The 20,517-nt window shown below is 36.6% G+C and overlaps 1 protein-coding gene across 2 annotated transcripts in view; it reads left to right on the top strand.

The window, feature by feature from the left end:
• Positions 1 to 20,517, top strand: part of LOC145669882 (dipeptidase 1-like) — a 262,183-nt gene that overhangs the window by 26,345 nt on the left and 215,321 nt on the right. Inside the window, exon 1 of one of the 2 annotated variants that reach the window (XM_081738244.1) lies at positions 18,766 to 18,788. The exons of the other annotated variant lie outside the window; for it this stretch is intronic. The gene's annotated coding sequence lies outside the window, so the exon portion shown is untranslated. Of the gene's footprint in view, positions 1 to 18,765; positions 18,789 to 20,517 lie in introns of those variants that run through there. 2 annotated transcript variants of the gene reach the window in all.

The raw sequence follows: 20,517 nt of genomic DNA, 5'->3' as shown, positions 1-20,517 counted from the left end.
GTCAAAGAAGAACCGTGCTCTCTTCACATCGAAGAAAATTCGGAAATTCGAATCCCTGAAATAACTATATTTCGTTATATTTTATTTTTCTGTGCTTAATGCGCTCCCGAACGTAACGAGCGTTCAAATTTTGGGGACAACTTTTACGAAAAGGCAAATATTGACTACTTTGAACATGAGTACAGTTGGACCTCGATAACTCAAATTTCTTGATAAGTCGAATTTTTTCTCATTCCTTTAACTCCATAACACTCAATGTTAAATAACGTCTATGAGTCGAATGTTTTAAAATTACAACCTCGATAAGTCGAATTTAAAGGTTTCATATCATATTTAAAAACACCGGTAACTCGAACATTCGTATCTGCAAATCTCTACAAGTCGAAGATTATCTCTATACTTTGAATTTTTCTTGATTACCTTGATTACTAGAAAAAGTCGATAACTCGATTTTTTGTCTATTCCGGTCAGCTTTGAGATACCGTGGTCACACTGTATTTATTTTTTTTTTTTTTAATTTTTAATTTTGTCTTTTTTACATATTATCTGTCTTGTATCTGTTACATTGCGTCTCTTTTTAACAATTTACGGCACAATGCATTTAGTGTAGCAAAGAGTTTCAACATGCAATGTAACAAATACAAAGATATTCTATATGCTCGTAACAAACTTATAGTATATATGCATCACAGAAAGTTAACAATTTTTAATCAAAACAGTATCAGAAATATCACATTTTTGAAAGTCAGGATTTCTGATATCTTCTGAAGATTCACTTTCCTCGTCTACGTAAATTTCATCGTCCTCTGCTCCACCTTTATTTAGAGCTCCCATATTCCTATAGACTAAAATACCAGGACGCCTCCTATACACTCCATTCATAATTGTCCACTTGTTCTTTCCTGAAATATGAGAATTAATTAATTGATGGGCCGCGGTGGCTCAGTGGTAGAGCGTTTACCTCTGGTGCATGGGTCCAAACCCTGCACCGTGTGCGTGGGTTTTCTCGGGGTTCTCCCGTTTCCTCCCACTTTCTTCATTCCACCATTTCATTCCTTTCTCACAATCACCGTCTTCTTTAGCCTAACCGGCATAATCGTGGGACGTAAAACTCAAAGATTTCATTTTTCATTTTTTAATTAATTGATTAATTAATACGTCAACTTTCAGGAATAGTTCATTATCAGTTGATTAGGTTTTCGTTTAATGTGTGTTTAGCGTCTCTCTCAGCAAGGAGACTCGATTAGACGTGGATCTACAGCTTAACGCAGACACGTACCCAGAAATTTTTGTACGGAGGGATCCAAGCTTTGGGGGAAAGAATCAAGGGCGCCGATTTCTCTGTAAATTGGGGGGGGCATTCAAATGCAGAAGGTATATATATGAGGATTTTAAGACAAATTGCATTCAAATTATGCCAAATATTGTATATTCATAAATACAATAGGGGGCTCAGGATTGGCGCCATTGGAAGGAATCCAATACAACAAGCCACTAATATGAAGTTTTGAACGGGTATTATCCTGCACCCAAAGAGACGATAAGTAATTGTAAAATACTTCCACCTAATTTTTAGAAAATATGATAGAACCCGATTGTTTTTATAATAGAAACAGTACAGATAAAGTGTAAGAGCAAATGGTACATCGATAATTTTGCTGCTATACAAGTACAGTTTCATCGAGAAAGTGGTGGATCACTAGGTATTCTCGGTGCTACGCAAAATACCGCTTGAATAGTGCAGCGTTGCCAAATAGTGTGGAGTGTTACTAATGTCAGATAATAAAGGAATTAATGATGGTATTCTGCTTGCTTAGAGTGGAGAAATTAGTTTTCGACCTTTTCCGCAATTCGCAGCTAAGTTCCACTTCTCAAATTGCAACGCTAGAATCCAGAAATTTTCTTATTGTGACTACCACAGTAAACGTTCAAATTTGGCAACAACGTATTATGGCGCTCTGTGCAAGTTTCTTCTCAAAATCTATTTCCTTACATGTAAGTTAATATTTAAATAAAATGTGAAACATAACACGAAAAACGGTCGAACAATATATCTATTTTCATAAAACTGAGCACTTCTAGTAAGATCCAACAGCGAATGCCATCTTGTGTCCTCATTGTAAAACGAATCAATTATTTTATTTATCTTCTTTTTCGATATCAGGAGACCCAACCAAATGAATCAGTGTCTTGTGTTGTAGCTGGAACATTACTCTATCTTATAGTACAATATTTATAATATGTAACATGTCATTGCGCAGTAATTAAGGGAATGAGCTAAAACATGTATAGACTTTTGGGTGGTGATCCACCTTAACAGTGGCGGATCTAGCCCGGGGCCGGGGGGACCTAGGCCCCTGGTTTTCAGAGTGAGAGAAATAATTTAAGTTTATAGTAAACTCATGATATACCTATCATAGACTGGGGTCTGGCAGGTCCCCCAGTTTTTACCTTCCATATCCGCCTCTGTTCCTTAAGTTAGGAAGTTTTGGTGGGTCCGGACCACTGTTTCTTCAAGACATATTTTTTGGGGGGACAGTAACCTCCGGAGCTCTAAGAGTGACCTCCCGGAGGAGACCACAATAATACACGACTATAACGTGCCCCTTGGAACATTTTTTTTTCTGTCTGAAAGAAACACTGGTTCGGGCCCGGTGGACCCTATTTGTGGGTGCGCGCCTGGCTTAACGTGGCATCCAAACCGATGAGGTCGCGCCTGAAATTGAACCCGTCTTCCTCTTATTAGTTGAGTATCTATGAGTAATAATGGCGCAATTTTTAGTCGAATGAAGGATATTAACTTAGTATTTTATATATATATATATATATATATATATATATATATATATATATATATATATATATATATATATATATATATATATATATATATATATATATATATATGGAAACCGGAGCATTGAAGTCCCACACAAATCCTTTGGGACAGACACACGAGTTATGTAAATTCGGGACTATCCAGGCTAAATCAGAACGTCTGGGAGCTCTACTTATGTTATAATTGATTCCGCATTTTTCTAGACAATTTCACAACTACTTAACGGACAACATGGGTTCTCTTGCAATAGTAACAGTAACCTTAACAAACCTTACTGTTATATTCAATGGTATTATCAGCAATGTCTATTAGGATATTATTTTTCCAATAACAACATTTTAACGCATAAACAGACAAATAAGTGAACTAAAAGCATTTACTTATACAAAATGAACGCTATTCGTGAATGCGCGTTCCTATTTTACCTTCAAAATTGTTAGTACAGAACGTCTCATTCCGGCTGCTAATAGTTTATACTTTCCTTAACAGAGGGCACTGTGCTCCGGTTTGAACAGTGCTGCCACGTGGATCAATCATGAAACTCTTCTAGATTGCTTTGGTTTATAGAGATGCAAGGGCTCGGAAAACAACCGGCTTTTTTGGAAAAAAAAAAACTCGGTTTTTTCTGCTTCGCTTTTTTGCTTGGGAAATTTTGGGCTTTTTTGAACATTTTGCACTAAACTGATAATGCAGACTTTGTTTCGCTTCTCTACAACAAAAAAAACTCATTTAAGTAGTGGTTGATGCAGGTAATAATATGAAACCTCGAAAATAAACCATGAATTTCAAAAAGATTTTTTTAACTAACATTTTTACATTATGAATTTCAAAGGATTAACCAATATATGTAATAATATTTTAGTCTCTTATATACAATAAGTACTTAAAAATGATACATAAATAACTAGCAAAATTGTATGTAGTATATGAACAAAAGCACCGGAGATGCAAAAAGTGCAGCCAAGTTCGTCAGCCTCAAAAAGTGTTGAGATGAGGATGGATGAGCCAAGTTCCTTGGCCAGTGCATCTGAAAGAAACACTGGAACTTGGCGCGAGGTGTCTAACATATTCGAATACATTAAGATGTCTGTTCCTTGTTTCACGGTCGGGACATTTCAGTCCTAAAGCTAGTGGTGACCCCCAAATCCACCACGCTCCCAAACACCACCCCTAAGGCTCATTAACATCATTTACTTTGACACTTCGTGGAGGAATATAAGTTTTCCTTGTCTGGGCTTCGAACCACTAATCTTACTGCAGTATTCTGTATATGTGCCTTAGCTCATTAGCAAAGTTGATATTCCTAAGGTTGATGGTGGTTCCAAACCCACCACGCCCACCACCACTATCCCTAAGGTTCCCTAACATCATTTTCCTTGACACCTCGCGCCAAGTTCCAGTATCCCTTTCAGATGCAGTGGCCAAGGAACTTGGCTCATCCATCCTCATCTCAACACTTTTTGAGGCTGACGAACTTGGCTGCACTTTTTGCACCTCTGGTGTTTTTGTTCATATTTCACTTCTTTTTCCAGTTCACCATGTCAATATCGTATATTGGAATTCTCAATTGTGGTATATTGCTGGATTTAAATTTAAAATTGTACATTTTTAAAGGAGTCATAATGTGTCACATACAACATTAGTTCCCAAGGGCTCTTCCACCGGGAATCGAACCCAAGACCTGTACAAGAAAGGCGCACATGCTAGCCACTAGAACAGCGGGGAGGATTTATTCTATCAAATATCTGTCAGAGCGTTATGTCCAAACGAGATCCCAATTCATTTGCCCGAACTACAAAATCACGATCGTTAACATCTCATTTTTCATTGCCTAAATACGAAGAGTATCAACAGGGCTCAAAACACTTGATGCTGAATCCTCGCTGCTACATCACTAGACATAGCTGGTGTTTCAATATACCTAGTTGTTCTCTACCTTTTCACATTGCGAAATTACAGAGTTCATTACATGACGCGCATGTTGCGCAATTTCATACTGCCTCGGGTTTTTCCTTCCAATGATATACACCTTTCAAATAGCTTGTAAACTTAATAACATTTGCCACCAACATATCCTAACTGTATATAAAGCTACATGAACTGGCATAAATTAAAGGGGTGCTTCCGGTTGACATGTTGGAGTTGAAATGATGAAGGGGGATGAAGAATTTTCCCATGTTATTTAAATGGGTCTTTTCTTTTGACATAATCTCATGTTTTAAGAACTTGGAATTGGAATAAAAAAAATTGAAATTCGGTATGCTTGTACGTTTTCATTAGTATTACCTAAATAAATCAGTAAAAATAAACAATTCCAACTTTAGAGTGGTTTTCTGAGGAACTGAGAAATCTTTCCCATGGTACGTATTTATATGGGACACCTTTTACACCCCAAAATTATACGGCACTTCTTGTAGGGCTACAATGATTAAATTTGACGTGATTGTAGTTTTTCAGAACTAACCGACAGAAAAATTGCCAAAAGTGAATATTTTTAATTTTTAGGGAGTCTAAAGGGGAGGTGAAGAAATTCCCCATGCTATTTAAATAGGCCTTTTTTTGGACAAATAATCTCATATTTTAGGTACTTGAAATTGGAATACAAATGTGAAATTCGGTATGCTTCAACGTTTTCGTTAGTATTACCTAAGTAAGTCAGTAAAAATGAAAATATCCAAATTTAGAGTGGTTTTATGGTAAACAGAAAAAACTTTTCCATGTTATTTATATTGGACGTCTTCTAAGCCCCAAAATGTTTAGGCACTTCCGGCAGGGTTAGAATGATGAAATTTGGCACGATTGTATCCTCCCGGGACTAACCAACAGGAAAATTGCTAAAATTGAATATTTTTAATTTTTAAGGAGTCTAAAGGAAGATTTAGAAATCACCATGTTATTTAAATAGGCGTTTTCCTGGAATACAAAATCTTATCTTTTAGATAGTTGAAATAGGAAAGAAACTTGAAATTCGGGAATTGTAAGTTTAAGAGATGTGAGGAAGTAGGACGAGCAAAGGCAAGGGTGTGGGGGCGAAGAACCCCCGAAGGGCAAATTCAGAAAATATGAAGAGCCAAAGGCACGAAATTCACTGTTGATGAAAAGGCTGATACGTAAGAGATTCTCACACTGTTCACAGATAGAAACACGAAGTATCAAGAACATTTTTACATAACGACTGTGGTAACTACAATATAACTCTGGTACCAATATATTTACGATTTCGGTTACATTTTGTTGCTAGTCTCACATAAATTCGAACAACTGGATTTCTCATTTCTTCGAAAACTTCATTAATTTTAAACATTCTCACCTCTACATTATCTTACTTATCAAATTAATTTCAATATCTATTTAATACCAATGACTGAAATAAAGAAAAAATATTCGCTGAAAAAAGACAAAATATTGGCTTTCCTTGTCTGGGTTTCCAACCACGAAATTTACGGCAGTATGTTCGTGTCTTAGCCCACGGTTTTAAAAGTTAACTAATTCACAGAACGTGCCTCATTAACTTGCTTAACTACTTATTACTAGCTTTCACTTATTTTACTCGCACACTGAGAAAAACTGTATGTGGCGTACGTAAAAACGTTTGTTACATGTCTAAATCCTGTAGTTGTTGGACTTAACGTACACTAAACGTATAACTGAAAAAGTATATTTGAACGTTCTTTCCGTATAAGTATTCCGAATAAACGTACTTTCCACACGAAAGAAAAGACTGTATGTAGGCGGTCAGGATCTCACATACAGATGGCCGTATGTAACTTATAGCTGACGTACGTAATGTACGGAAGACTGTTAGATGTCAGACATCCTGCATGTGTAACATCTAAGCGGGAAAGAGGGCAGTGCGTATGTAACATATGGATAACGTATGTTAAGTATAGCCAATACACCAGCGAGGAGGGCACTCAGACGATTGACAACATTATCACTATGCACGTGATCTGTTCAATAACGGAATCGTTCCCGATTTCTGATTGTAAGAAGTTTTTTTTTTTTCTAATGAAAAAATTTCCGTAGCAAATTCCTCAAATTTCATTTTCAAGCTGTTATAGTGTACCTTTATGGAGAGTTTCGCATCTTTATCTCATTAAGCAGAATGGCTATGGACAGTTTTTCGCCCATAAAAATTCCCATAGTATATTCCTTAAATTTGGAACCTTTACTTACACAGGTCATTACATAAGGTAGGTACCAATATGCAGAGTTTCAATTCTCTATCTCATTTGGAAGCACCTAATCAATGATGAGTGAGTAAATGAACCGATCTCTGTTTGAGTAAGTTCAATTTTTCACCCATAGAAAATTCCATAGCACATTCCTTAAATTTCGGATATTTTTCATATTCAAGCCATTATAAGCTACCTTCGTGTAGACATTCACATCTTCATCTCATTGGGAAGTACCTAATGGCTACGGACAATTTTTCGTCTATAAAAAATTTCCCATAGCACATTCGTCCAATTTCGGACTTTTTCCATACTCAGGTCATTATAAGATACCTTTATGCAGAGTTTCACGACTTATCTCATTGGAAATACAAAATCAATGTGATGAGCGAGTGAGTGAACCGATTTCTGCTTGACTAAGGACAGTTTTCACCCATAAAATTTTTCCATAGCACTTCCTTAAATTTCGGACATTTTCCATTCTCATATCATTATAAGGTACCTTTATGCAGAGATTCATTCTTCTATCTCATCGGGAAGTACCTAATTAATGCTATGAATGAGTCGATCATTGAGAGAACAGATTTCTGCTTGGCTACGGACAGTTTTCACCCATAAAAATTTTCTTTAGTACATTACTTAAATTTCAAAACTTTTCCATACTCAAGTCATTATAAGGTACCAATATACAGACTTTTACGTCAATATTTCATAAACAAGCACTTAATCAATGTGACGAGTGAATGAATGAACCGATATCTGCTTGGCTAAAAATAGTTTTTCACCCATAAAAAAATCCCATTGCACATTCCTCACATTTCGGAATTTTTTCACACTTAAGCCATTATAAGGTACAGTATGCAGAGTTTCACGTCTCAATCTCATTGGAAAGTAAATAATCAGTTTGATGAGTGAGAAGACGAACATATTTATGTTTGGCTAAGGACAGTTTCTCGCCCATAAAAAAAAAAAAAAATCCATAGCACATTAATCACATTTCGGACTTTTTCTATACTCTAGTCATTATACGGTGCTTCTATGCAAAGTTCATGCTCTATACCTCATTGGGAATTACCTAATCAATTTGATGATTGAGAGAATGAAACGATTTCTACTTGGCTAATAACAGTTTTTCGCCAATAAAAAATTCCTTATAACACATGCCACACATTTCGGAATTTTTCTATGCTCAAGTCATTATAGGGTAACTCTATGCAAAGTTTCACGTTTCTATCTCATTGGGAAGTATCTAATCAATTTGATGAGGGAGTGAATGAACCGATTTGTGTTTGACTAAGGACAGTTTTTCGCCCATAAATAACTCCCATAGCACATTCCTAACATTTCGGACTTTTTCCGTATTCAGGTCATTATAATCTACCTTTATGCAAAGTTTCACGTCTCTATCCCGTTGTGAAGTACCTAATCAATTTGATGAGTGAGTCAGTGAAACGATTCTTTTCCTGGCTAAGGACATTTTTTTGCCCATAAAAAATTTCCCATAGGACATTCCACAGATTTTGGACTTTTTCCATACTCAAGTAGTTATAGGCTACCTTTATGCAAAGTTTCACGTCTCCACATTGGAAAGTACCTAATCATTTTCATGAATGAGTGAGTGAAACGATTTTCTTTTCGTGGCTAAAGACAGTTTTATGCCCATAAAAGATTACCCATAGTACATTCCTTAGATTTCGGACTTTTTTCATACTCAAGTAGTTATAGGCTACCTTTATGCAAAGTTTCATGTCTCCATCTCATTGGGAAGTACCTAATCAATTTGATGAGTGAGTGAGTGAAACGATTTTTTTCCTGGCTAAGGACAGTTTTCTGCTTATAAAAAATTTCCCATAGCACATTCCTCAGATTTCGGACTTTTTCCATACTCAGGTTTTTATACGATAACTTTATGCAAAGTTTCAGGTTTCTATCTCATTGGGAAGTACCTAATCAACTTGATGAGTGAGTGAGTGAAACGATTTTTTTTCCTGGCTAAGGACAGTTTTTTGCCTATAAAAAGTTTCCCATAGCACATTCCTCAGATTTCGGACTTTTTCCATACTCAGGTTTTTATAGGGTAACTTTATGCAAAGTTTCAAGTTTCTATCTCATTGGGAAGTACCTAATCAACTTGATGAGTGAGTGAGTGAAACGATTTTTTTCCTGGCTAAGGACAGTTTTTTGCCTATAAAAAATTTCCCATAGCACATTCCTCAGATTTCGGACTTTTTCCATACTCAGGTTTTTATAGGGTAACTTTATGCAAAGTTTCAGGTTTCTATCTCATTGGGAAGTACCTAATCAACTTGATGAGTGAGTGAGTGAAACGATTTTTTTCCTGGCTAAGGACAGTTTTTTGCCTATAAAAAATTTCCCATAGCACATTCCTCAGATTTCGGACTTTTTTCATACTCAGGTTTTTATAGGGTAACTTTATGCAAAGTTTCAGGTTTCTATCTCATTGGGAAGTACCTAATCAACTTGATGAGTGAGTGAGTGAAACGATTTTTTTCCTGGCTAAGGACAGTTTTTTGCTTATAAAAAATTTCCCATAGCACATTCCTCAGATTTCGGACTTTTTCCATACTCAGGTTTTTATAGGGTAACTTTATGCAAAGTTTCAAGTTTCTATCTCATTGGGAAGTACCTAATCAACTTGATGAGTGAGTGAGTGAAACGATTTTTTTCCTGGCTAAGGACAGTTTTTTGCCTATAAAAAATTTCCCATAGCACATTCCTCAGATTTCGGACTTTTTCCATACTCAGGTTTTTATAGGGTAACTTTATGCAAAGTTTCAGGTTTCTATCTCATTGGGAAGTACCTAATCAACTTGATGAGTGAGTGAGTGAAACGATTTTTTTCCTGGCTAAGGACAGTTTTTTGCCTATAAAAAATTTCCCATAGCACATTCCTTAGATTTCGGACTTTTTCCATACTCAGGTTTTTATAGGGTAACTTTATGCAAAGTTTCAGGTTTCTATCTCATTGGGAAGTACCTAATCAACTTGATGAGTGAGTGAGTGAAACGATTTTTTTCCTGGCTAAGGACAGTTTTTTGCTTATAAAAAGTTTCCCATAGCACATTCCTCAGATTTAGGACTTTTTCCATACTCAGGTTTTTATAGGGTAACTTTATGCAAAGTTTCAGGTTTCTATCTCATTGGGAAGTACCTAATCAACTTGATGAGTGAGTGAGTGAAACGATTTTTTTCCTGGCTAAGGACAGTTTTTTGCCCATAAAAAAATTCCCATAGCACATTCCTCAGATTTCGGACTTTTTCCATACTCAGGTTTTTATAGGGTAACTTTATGCAAAGTTTCAGGTTTCTATCTCATTGGGAAGTACCTAATCAACTTGATGAGTGAGTGAGTGAAACGATTTTTTTCCTGGCTAAGGACAGTTTTTTGCCTATAAAAAATTTCACATAGCACATTCCTCAGATTTCGGACTTTTTTCATACTCAGGTTTTTATAGGGTAACTTTATGCAAAGTTTCAAGTTTCTATCTCATTGGGAAGTACCTAATCAACTTGATGAGTGAGTGAGTGAGTGAAACGATTTTTTTCCTGGCTAAGGACAGTTTTTGCCTATAAAAAATTTCCCATAGCACATTCCTCAGATTTCGGACTTTTCCCATACTCAGGTTTTTATAGGGTAACTTTATGCAAAGTTTCAGGTTTCTATCTCATTGGGAAGTACCTAATCAACTTGATGAGTGAGTGAGTGAAACGATTTTTTTCCTGGCTAAGGACAGTTTTTTGCCTATAAAAAATTTCCCATAGCACATTCCTCAGATTTCGGACTTTTTCCATACTCAGGTTTTTATAGGGTAACTTTATGCAAAGTTTCAGGTTTCTATCTCATTGGGAAGTACCTAATCAACTTGATGAGTGAGTGAGTGAAACGATTTTTTTCCTGGCTAAGGACAGTTTTTTGCCTATAAAAAATTTCCCATAGCACATTCCTCAGATTTCGGACTTTTTCCATACTCAGGTTTTTATAGGGTAACTTTATGCAAAGTTTCAGGTTTCTATCTCATTGGGAAGTACCTAATCAACTTGATGAGTGAGTGAGTGAAACGATTTTTTTCCTGGCTAAGGACAGTTTTTTGCCTATAAAAAATTTCCCATAGGACATTCCTCATATTTCGGACTTTTTCCACACTTAGGTTGTTATAGGGTACCTTTATGCAAAGTTTCAGGTTTCTATCTCATTGGGAAGTACCTAATCAATTTGATGAGTGAGTCAGTGAGTCCGTGAGCCTGAAAACTGCATATTTTGGGGGTCCAGTACTCGAATATGATTGAAGGTAGGAATGTGAGATTTGGCATATTAGTACATCTGTGGGATATCTTCTTACATTCTAAATTTCATGTTTCTACCCTTAATAGAATCGTTTTTACAAAGCCTCGAAATCGGCGATTTTACCCAAAACTCTTGTTCGTGTATAATATGCTTACGGCAGTGCAGGCCAGTTTTCATTTGCTTCGCGGAACTTGGCTGCCATGCACTGCCGTGCATGTTGATACAGTTAGGATATGTTGGTGGCAAATGTTATTAAGTTTATAAGCTATTTGAAAGGTGTATATCATTGGAAGGAAAAACCCGAGGCAGTATGAAATTGCGCAACATGCGCGTCATGTAATGAACTCTGTAATTTCGCAATGTGAAAAGGTAGAGAACAACTAGGTATATTGAAACACCAGCTATGTCTAGTGATGTAGCAGCGAGGATTCAGCATCAAGTGTTTTGGGCCCTGTTGATACTCTTCGTATTTAGGCAATAAAAAATGAGATGTTAACGATCGTGATTTTGTAGTTCGGGCAAATGAATTGGGATCTCGTTTGGACATAACGCTCTGACAGATATTTGATAGAATAAATCCTCCCCGCTGTTCTAGTGGCTAGCATGTGCGCCTTTCTTGTACAGGTCTTGGGTTCGATTCCCGGTGGAAGAGCCCTTGGGAACTAATGTTGTATGTGACACATTATGACTCCTTTAAAAATGTACAATTTTAAATTTAAATCCAGCAATATACCACAATTGAGAATTCCAATATACGATATTGACATGGTGAACTGGAAAAAGAAGTGAAATATGAACAAAAACACCAGAGGTGCAAAAAGTGCAGCCAAGTTCGTCAGCCTCAAAAAGTGTTGAGATGAGGATGGATGAGCCAAGTTCCTTGGCCACTGCATCTGAAAGGGACACTGGAACTTGGCGCGAGGTGTCAAGGAAAATGATGTTAGGGAACCTTAGGGATAGTGGTGGTGGGCGTGGTGGGTTTGGAACCACCATCAACCTTAGGAATATCAACTTTGCTAATGAGCTAAGGCCATATACAGAATACTGCAGTAAGATTAGTGGTTCGAAGCCCAGACAAGGAAAACTTATATTCCTCCACGAAGTGTCAAAGTAAATGATGTTAATGAGCCTTAGGGGTGGTGTTTGGGAGCGTGGTGGATTTGGGGGTCACCACTAGCTTTAGGACTGAAATGTCCCGACCGTGAAACAAGGAACAGACATCTTAATGTATTCGAATATGTTAGACACCTCGCGCCAAGTTCCAGTGTTTCTTTCAGATGCACTGGCCAAGGAACTTGGCTCATCCATCCTCATCTCAACACTTTTTGAGGCTGACGAACTTGGCTGCACTTTTTGCACCTCTGGTGTTTTTGTTCATATTTATGTTTACTTTAATTCATAAACCATGTGCTCCATTCATCATGATGGCTTATTCCAGAGCGAAATATGGCATTCAGGTCATGAAATCTTATTTAACTTTAGAGTATACTATAAGAAAGCTATTCAAATAGAAAAATCATGAAAACGAAAAAAGCCAAAATTTCCAAAATTCTCGTTTTTTTTCCAAAAAAGTCGGCTTTTTATGTGCAAAAAACTATCGATTCAAAAAAGCCGGCTTTTTTGCATCTCTATTGGTTTATATGAACAAATGTTTTGCTAATTACTGGCTAAGATGGACAGGTAGATGAAATTTTAGATGAAAAAAAAAATAACTAAAAAAGTTTATTACTGAATTTTCTATATCTGTGTGTGTATATTATTTGCGAATCTTTCAATTTTGAGCCCTCCACTCGATAGAAGCATCAAAAGCTATCTCAGAGAGAATGGAATTTTTCGCGTTACTTTCGGGTCCATATCCAGGGGGGTCTAAGGGGGGCGATCACCCTAAATTTTCGCTGCCGCTCTAAAATTTCACAGTAGGCTTCTAAATGAACTATAATATGGTTGGGTCTGGCCCCCCTTACTTCGGTCGGGCCTCCCCTACATTTTTGGGCTGGCTACCGGCCTGATTGGCTCCCCAAAGAATGGATTTCGGGAGATTTAAGGAGTCATAGGTCGGCAACCGTTAGTCACAGAAAGATCATATCGGTGTTGATCAATACCTAAGAGGATGATGAACGTTTTGGTACCAAATAGTAACTGGTGGCCACTGGCCAACTGACGACCGTTTCCTAGATATTGACCAAAAAAGTTCAGATTTGAGGAGATTTAAGGACCAATATCTCGGGAACCGTGAGCCATAGAGAGATGATATTTTGCAAATTTTTCAATTTTGAACTCTCCATTTTGAGCATGTCTCTTCGTAAAACAACATATCGTAGAACGTTTTAACAGAACTCTTAAACAACATATATGGAAAAAAAAATAGTACTGAAAGAAATAAGTAGGTAGATATATTACAAAAATTGTTTAATGAGTATAATAATAAAGTACATAGAACAAATGGTATAAAACCTGTAGAAGTTAATAAGAAAAATTAATTCTTTTAAACTTCGTTCTGACAATGCTCTTGGAGCATTCTCAACTGATTTTTCTTGAACTTTCATTGAAAAGTAGAAAATTAAAATCTCAAATCCAAGAAAAAGTGTAATTTACACTTATTCAAAATGGCACGTACATTTACACTTACATTTCAATGATACGACACTTATTCAAATTATTTTCAAATTCCTTTCCTTGTGGTTAGTGATACCTACTTTTTTTTTTGGCTAGGTGGGCACAGGGCTGTGCCGTGGAAAATCAGCGCCCGGGGCGAAACTACGACGGCGCCCTCATACATATATTCCAAGTATTTTTTCCTTCCTTTTGCCCCTTTTCTCTCGGTTTTTCATCCCTCTTACTTTGGCGCCCGGGGCCGTCGCCCCGCTCGCCCTCCCTCCACGGCACGGCCCTGGGTGGGCACGATAGCTCAGAGATAGAGCGCTTACTTCTGGTGCGTGAGTTCCCTGGTTCGAGCCCCGACCAAGAAATTTTGTGGTGGACAACATCGTGCCCGTGGGTTTTGTAGTTGCATTCCCGTTTCCTTCCACATTATCATTTTACCAATTCTTCCATTATCATTTACTTGCCTTAATCATCGCCTCCCTTAGTCCAACGGGCATAAACGTAGAACGTCAAACTGAAAAAAGAAAGAATTTTCTATTTTTTAAAAATTTAATGTCCAACGATGCACCGAAAGTAAGGGAGACGATGATCATTAGATAGATGTTAATACTGAAGAATGACGAAAATAAGAGGAAACGGGAGAGCCCTGAGAAAACCCATGCACAAGCTGTTTGTCCACCACAAAACCCACTTGGCGGGATCGTAGCACACTAGGGACCTTACACGCCAGCGGTGAGCGTCTTTTTTTTTTTTTTACTTGTTTTTTTACACACCATCTCCACCCTATCTTTCTGTACATATGGCTTTTAATTTAATTTTAGGCTTCCAAACAAACCTATACATAAGTATCGAAAGTACTATAAAAGGCCTATGTCCATGTGTTTGTTGTCTCTGAACAAGTATCAGAGAGAAGTAGATAACAGATATCCAGAAGCAATTTTCTTGAATCGATTGAGCGTTCTTGAATCGATTGTGCAACAATGTTACAGAAGTTGTTTTTCCCACTGGAATTCTTTCTTCTATATCAATCCTCTTCATGTAAGTAGGTGGACAAACACCGTGCTCGTGGGTTTTCCCTGGGTTATCCCGTTTCCTCCCACTTTCTTCATTCCACCATTTCATTCATCTCTCATCATCACCGTCTCCTTTAGCCCAACCGGCATAACCATGGGACGTAAAACTGAAAGATTTCATTTCATTTGTCTTCATATAAGTAGCTTCTCTCGTTCCGATATTCATCCTGAAGCCAAACTGTTCCTCTGCTAATACTTCTTCTATCTAGGCTTCAATCTTTTATAGATTTCTTTTTAGAATTTTTGTAGCATGAATTAATAAGGTTATCGTTCTATGATTCTCAATTTTATTAGCACCAACTATTTTTGATATTGCCACTAATTTGTTCTTCTGGAAGTCTGGAGGTTGTGCTGAATTTCTTGTCCCGAAGTATGTATGATTTATGCGGTATCCCATCTACACCTGGGGCTTTCCCATTTTTTAAAATCATGAATTACTTTTGTCGTACTCTGATCTGAGTATGAAGTCTCCACTTGCCTCTTCTACTAATTCTATATTTTCCAGTTCCTCTAATTCCTTGTCTGCCAGTAGCAAGCAAGTTGCTTCATCTATAATTTTACCTGATTGGCTGTTGTAAGTAATCTGATTTAAACATGTGGTATGACGCAATTTAGGATCGCCTCTCTTGTTTTTGATATAAGTTCGTTGGTCCACTCCTACACAGGCCCGTGGCCAGCTCAAAAAATAGGGGGGGTCTGGTTGAAGTTAGGGGGGCCCGATCCAACCATATTGTAGTTCATCTCCTAATAATAGTTCATTTGCAAGCCTACCGTGAAAATGTTAGGGGGCCAGCTCAAATTTAGGGGGGCCCGGCCTCCTAGACCTCCCCTGGATATGGGCCTGCTCCTACATTTTGAGACAGGTGCTTTGACTTACCACTTTAAATTCTGGAAGGTGCAAGAATTAAAAATAAAATGGTATGGTATTATAAGACGAGGGTATGTATCACTGAATGTGTGAGTGATTAAACACGTTCCGTTCTTTGAGTAGAAAATTGCCAAAAATCGAAATTTGGAAGGATTTTAACCTACAGCTTTTTTTCAAAAAAGAAGCAACATGAACAGTAGCCAATGGGTACGCGATATTTAGTGCAGTGTTGCCAGATTGCGATTTTTTTTTGCTGTTTCTCTATCTAGTGTTATAGTGAATGAATTGACAGCATTATCTACAGGGTGGCCCAAAAGTAAGTATACAGTCTTACAAAGCATGACACTTTAGTTTATTAAGATAACTGGGTTATTTCCTTCTGTTTGTTTCAAGGATAAGGTACGACTGGAAAGAGATTAAGAACAAATAATTCAGCGGCTTTAAGTCACTGCTTGTATGGATAGCAATAAGTAAGTAATATAAAATGCCATGAGACGGTCAGTACGGGACTGTATATCTACTTTTGGACCACCCTGTCTAATGTCAAAATGTTATTCTAATAAAATTTACAATATACACTTTGCATGCTAGACATATAAACATCAACTGAGCTAATTACTTTCTAATTTATTCCTCTAATTTATGGACGGATACAGGGACTTATTCTCTTTTATTGCACATGGTAGATTGATGCACCTATTCCCTGCCAAATTTCAAGAAAGTCAAATTGGCCCATTCGTTAAATTTGGGAAATGTCAAAAATTAGAAAAAACTGGTAAATATTCTTTAGGGCTCTTGTATATTCCTCTGTAAATTTGGGTGGTTCAACTTCTCATTTTTCAAGCGTAAAAAGTTCCCAAAAGTGTACGTAAGCAGTACGTTTTATCAGGTAGTCGCTTTTTATCCTAATTTCTCATCCAAGATGACACTTTATTATATCACTAGCAGAAGGACACGTTCTTCGCACGGACTGAATTGTGTGCAATCCGCAATACAATAGAGTAGTTTAAGATGTTGGCTTGAAGATATTCTAAAATGTTCAATATTTTGTAAACTTCCGAAAACTCCTTAACTCCTCCTTCGAGTCGAAAAGTTAGGAAACGACTTCGTACGCGATTAGATCTGGTGAAAATCTGACAGTACAAAATGTATTGACTCTAGACGATAAGAGGGTGATCCAAAAATAGATATACAGCTATGCTACTACTATAACTTGTTAGTAACTTCATTTCTCTTTTTTCTTTTGAGATATCTTGATTCCTTGAATAACGGCTGGTAACTTCAATCAATAACTAAGAAAGAGGTTTCTTAAAACCTACTGGAAAAGTGAGACTGCTTAGCTTGTTTCTTCAGCTTCTGAAGAAACGAATTTAACATTCCTGCACCAACACGTTTAACATTTTATTGCATCAGGAGTCGAGGAACTACGTAGACAACATCCTCCCACAGAGCTGGATTGGGCAATGAGGTGGTATTAAATGGCCACTTCGTTCCCCTTATCAGAAACTGATGGACTTTTTTCGTTTTGGGACAATAAAGAACAAAGCTCGTGAAAGAAAATCTGAAACAGTGGACAATTTAAAACGATTGATTCTTGTAGCACTCAAATATATTGGTTCTGTGGGTAGAGTAACTTGTGTCGCATCCCTCTGGGTAGGTTGAAATTGAGATGCAATGTTGATGAAAAACATTTCAAAGATTTACGCGACTGAAGCTTGCGACTAAATTAAAATTTAGGTGTCACTATTTGCATCGACTTTTGAGGCACCCTATTTTTATATTTATATATATATACAGGGTGTTACAAAAATGGTGTCACAATATTTTGGGAACAAATACCTCACATAAAAATAAGACAAAAAATTCACAGCATATTGTCAAATTTCGCGTCGAATAAGAGTTACAGGGGTGCCAACTTGGAGTCGAAACTCCAATCTTGACAATAGGAGCGGAATAGAAAGATATGTATATATTTCGAGAGGTGATTCGTAACATCAAAAAAAGACAAAAAGTCCTCTTGCATTGTGCATTGATGTTACACATAAAGCACTTGTAAAAGTGGAGGAATTTGACAACACAGTTCTAACAGTCTTAACAGTGACACAAAGAACTTGTAAAATTGGGGGAGAAGATAGATGTTAAATATTTTGGTTACGCTACCCTAATGAATAAGAGAGCTAGTATTTTTGAAAAGAAATAAATTGACAGAGTGTTATGTTTTGATTTTTTTTAAATTTTAGTTTAACGTCCTGTTCAGCAGCGAACCTATATGGAATGCAGACCTACAGGCCAATGTGAGATCCGATCCATGAGCTCCCGTCGGAAATCAAACCCAGATCCTCCATACCAAAGACGCGTGCCTGGGTGTTTTGAACAAGCCTACACATCCCGTTTCATTCCCTTCTGTTTCTTTAAATTTCGTTTCTGCCTTTCGTCTGATGTGTATGATCAATTCGTATCTCCGTGGTAATTTAATACGTAAAATGCTTCGTGATGAGCTTTTCAAGATTATGCCTTCTTAAATTTATTAGCCTGGATTATTCCTTCTCAAATCTAATAAAATTTAATACTCAATTAACACCCCTTCTTTATTCTAGTAATTACAGCTACTAATAAATTAACAAAAATACTTTTCAAAATATCATAAAAACAAAATGAAGAATTAGATAAGGAAAATTGCCCTGTAAAGCATTTTATAAATCAACCATTGTTATCAATGTCTATCTTTATTTTATGATCATTTTTGAGTGATTGTGTGAACATGCATATAAGTAGGACAAAAATATACGTTATCTTGGGATAACATGTGGTTGATACAGTCTAAGCCATATATATAGCATATCAAGAAATGAGTTGCATTTATGAATACAATAAATATTAGAAACAAAACTATTGGAAGAATTAGATGCATTGAAAACTGTTGGTAAGTTCTTATTTCTTAATTTATAAGCCGCAGTGTTTTTGCTACTGTCCATCTATTAAAATGTTATTATAGCAATTACAAGCGCTTGAGCTCCAACTTTAGCTTTCAAATCTTTCATTGACGGTTATGTGTGATTTCACGTTTAACAGAGACAAACATTTTAAGTATTTGTATTTTAATAGTCTAAATTAGTTAACTATATCTTTTTCATAAAGTTTATGATATAAAATTATTGTTCAAAACCTTTGCATTTTAAGAAGTCTTCTCTAAAATCAATGCATGTGAATTGTGCTTCCATCTCTCCGAGTTCTTTTAAACTACATGTTCAGGATGTTTATATGTTTGTGGTCAATCTTTTCGATAATGAGATCTCGGAAACTACAAGCTCTAGAAAGATGACGTTTTTCACTGATCGATTGGAAATTTTGCGTAGATTGTTCAGTTCTAATTGAATATTAAAAAAAAAAAAAACATGGCCATTATTTCTTGAAGCGTTGAAATTTAAAAAAAAAACTAAAGCATCACATCCTATGCGTTATACATTCCAACACCATATTGTTGTATATTGGGGTTGTATATGTCTCAGGCGTTTGTTTCATGGCCAAATAATAATGAAAAAGTGAAAGATAACCATTTCTCGAGTCTAAGATGAATCTTTATTTTTTGACTGTTTTGCCCAATGAACACCATATATATCTGACATTATAATTAATTGTATATGTAATGTATTTGCTTATTACATACTGCATGCAAGAAAGAAAACACTGGTCATACATGAATTAGAAACTCCAACCGGAAGTAAGCTCAAATCTTGCAAACGGTGCGAGATATTGAGAAAATATATCGAAAAAAAGTCTCCCCTTTATGATACCCCTTGCCGATTTTATATCAAGACGTCTTTCACTTGTGTCTGTGAAGAGACATATACAGATATTGTGAGGAATGACAAGGAGGTTCATGCTCATATGTAAATGATGCGCTGTGTAGAGAGCGCAGGTTCAGCTAGTTGAAAATACTTATTCTTTTCTAATCGAAGTTTAATAATAATATAATTGGTATTTTATCCTAATTTGTGAGAAATGAAGTAATCTTTTCTATTTATATTCTAGATATAGCTTTGTTTAATGAGTGAACTTAAGACTAAAGTGTCGGATTTAATTCCATATCAATGTACACTCTCAATTCGAAGTAGCCCTTTCATGCAGCGTATCGTCATCATTGGGAAGGGATGAAGCTGAGAGAGCAGCTTCATTTATCATTTATTTGATCACCCTTCATCTGCATGTTCTTTGCCTGCCGTCTCAGTTCCGAATACCGCTGCAGGATTCATAGGTGGTCGGTGGGAGTCTTGACACAAGATGGTCAATGAATCTCTCTCTGAGTTTAAGATAGTCGTGCACAATTTCGTCTTGTCATGTATGTCAGTTTGGTGTTATGTTTATGTTTCGTATAAAAGCTTTAAAAATAGAAAATACATAATGAATCTATATATATAGGTTGTTTCAAAACAACACCGACAACGTTTAGGAGGTGATTCCTGACACCAAGATAGGACGAAAAGTATAGTCCAACCTGGGTGCGCGAATGCTTCCTTTCGGAGTTAGAGGCTGCCGAAAACATGAAAAAAAATGAACTTTAAAGGTCCATAGCTCCGACTATGGGTCAAAGACTTCACTTAGGAACTAATATATATGTGCTCTATCCAAAACGACATATTTCAGAATCCTGC

The sequence above is a fragment of the Thermobia domestica genome, chromosome 2 (genome assembly GCF_964235325.1).
Source record: "Thermobia domestica chromosome 2, izTheDome1.hap1.1, whole genome shotgun sequence".
Lineage (NCBI taxonomy): Eukaryota > Metazoa > Arthropoda > Insecta > Zygentoma > Lepismatidae > Thermobia > Thermobia domestica.
Note: the sequence above shows the minus strand (reverse complement) of the source record. Positions and strands in the feature narration are given on the sequence as shown.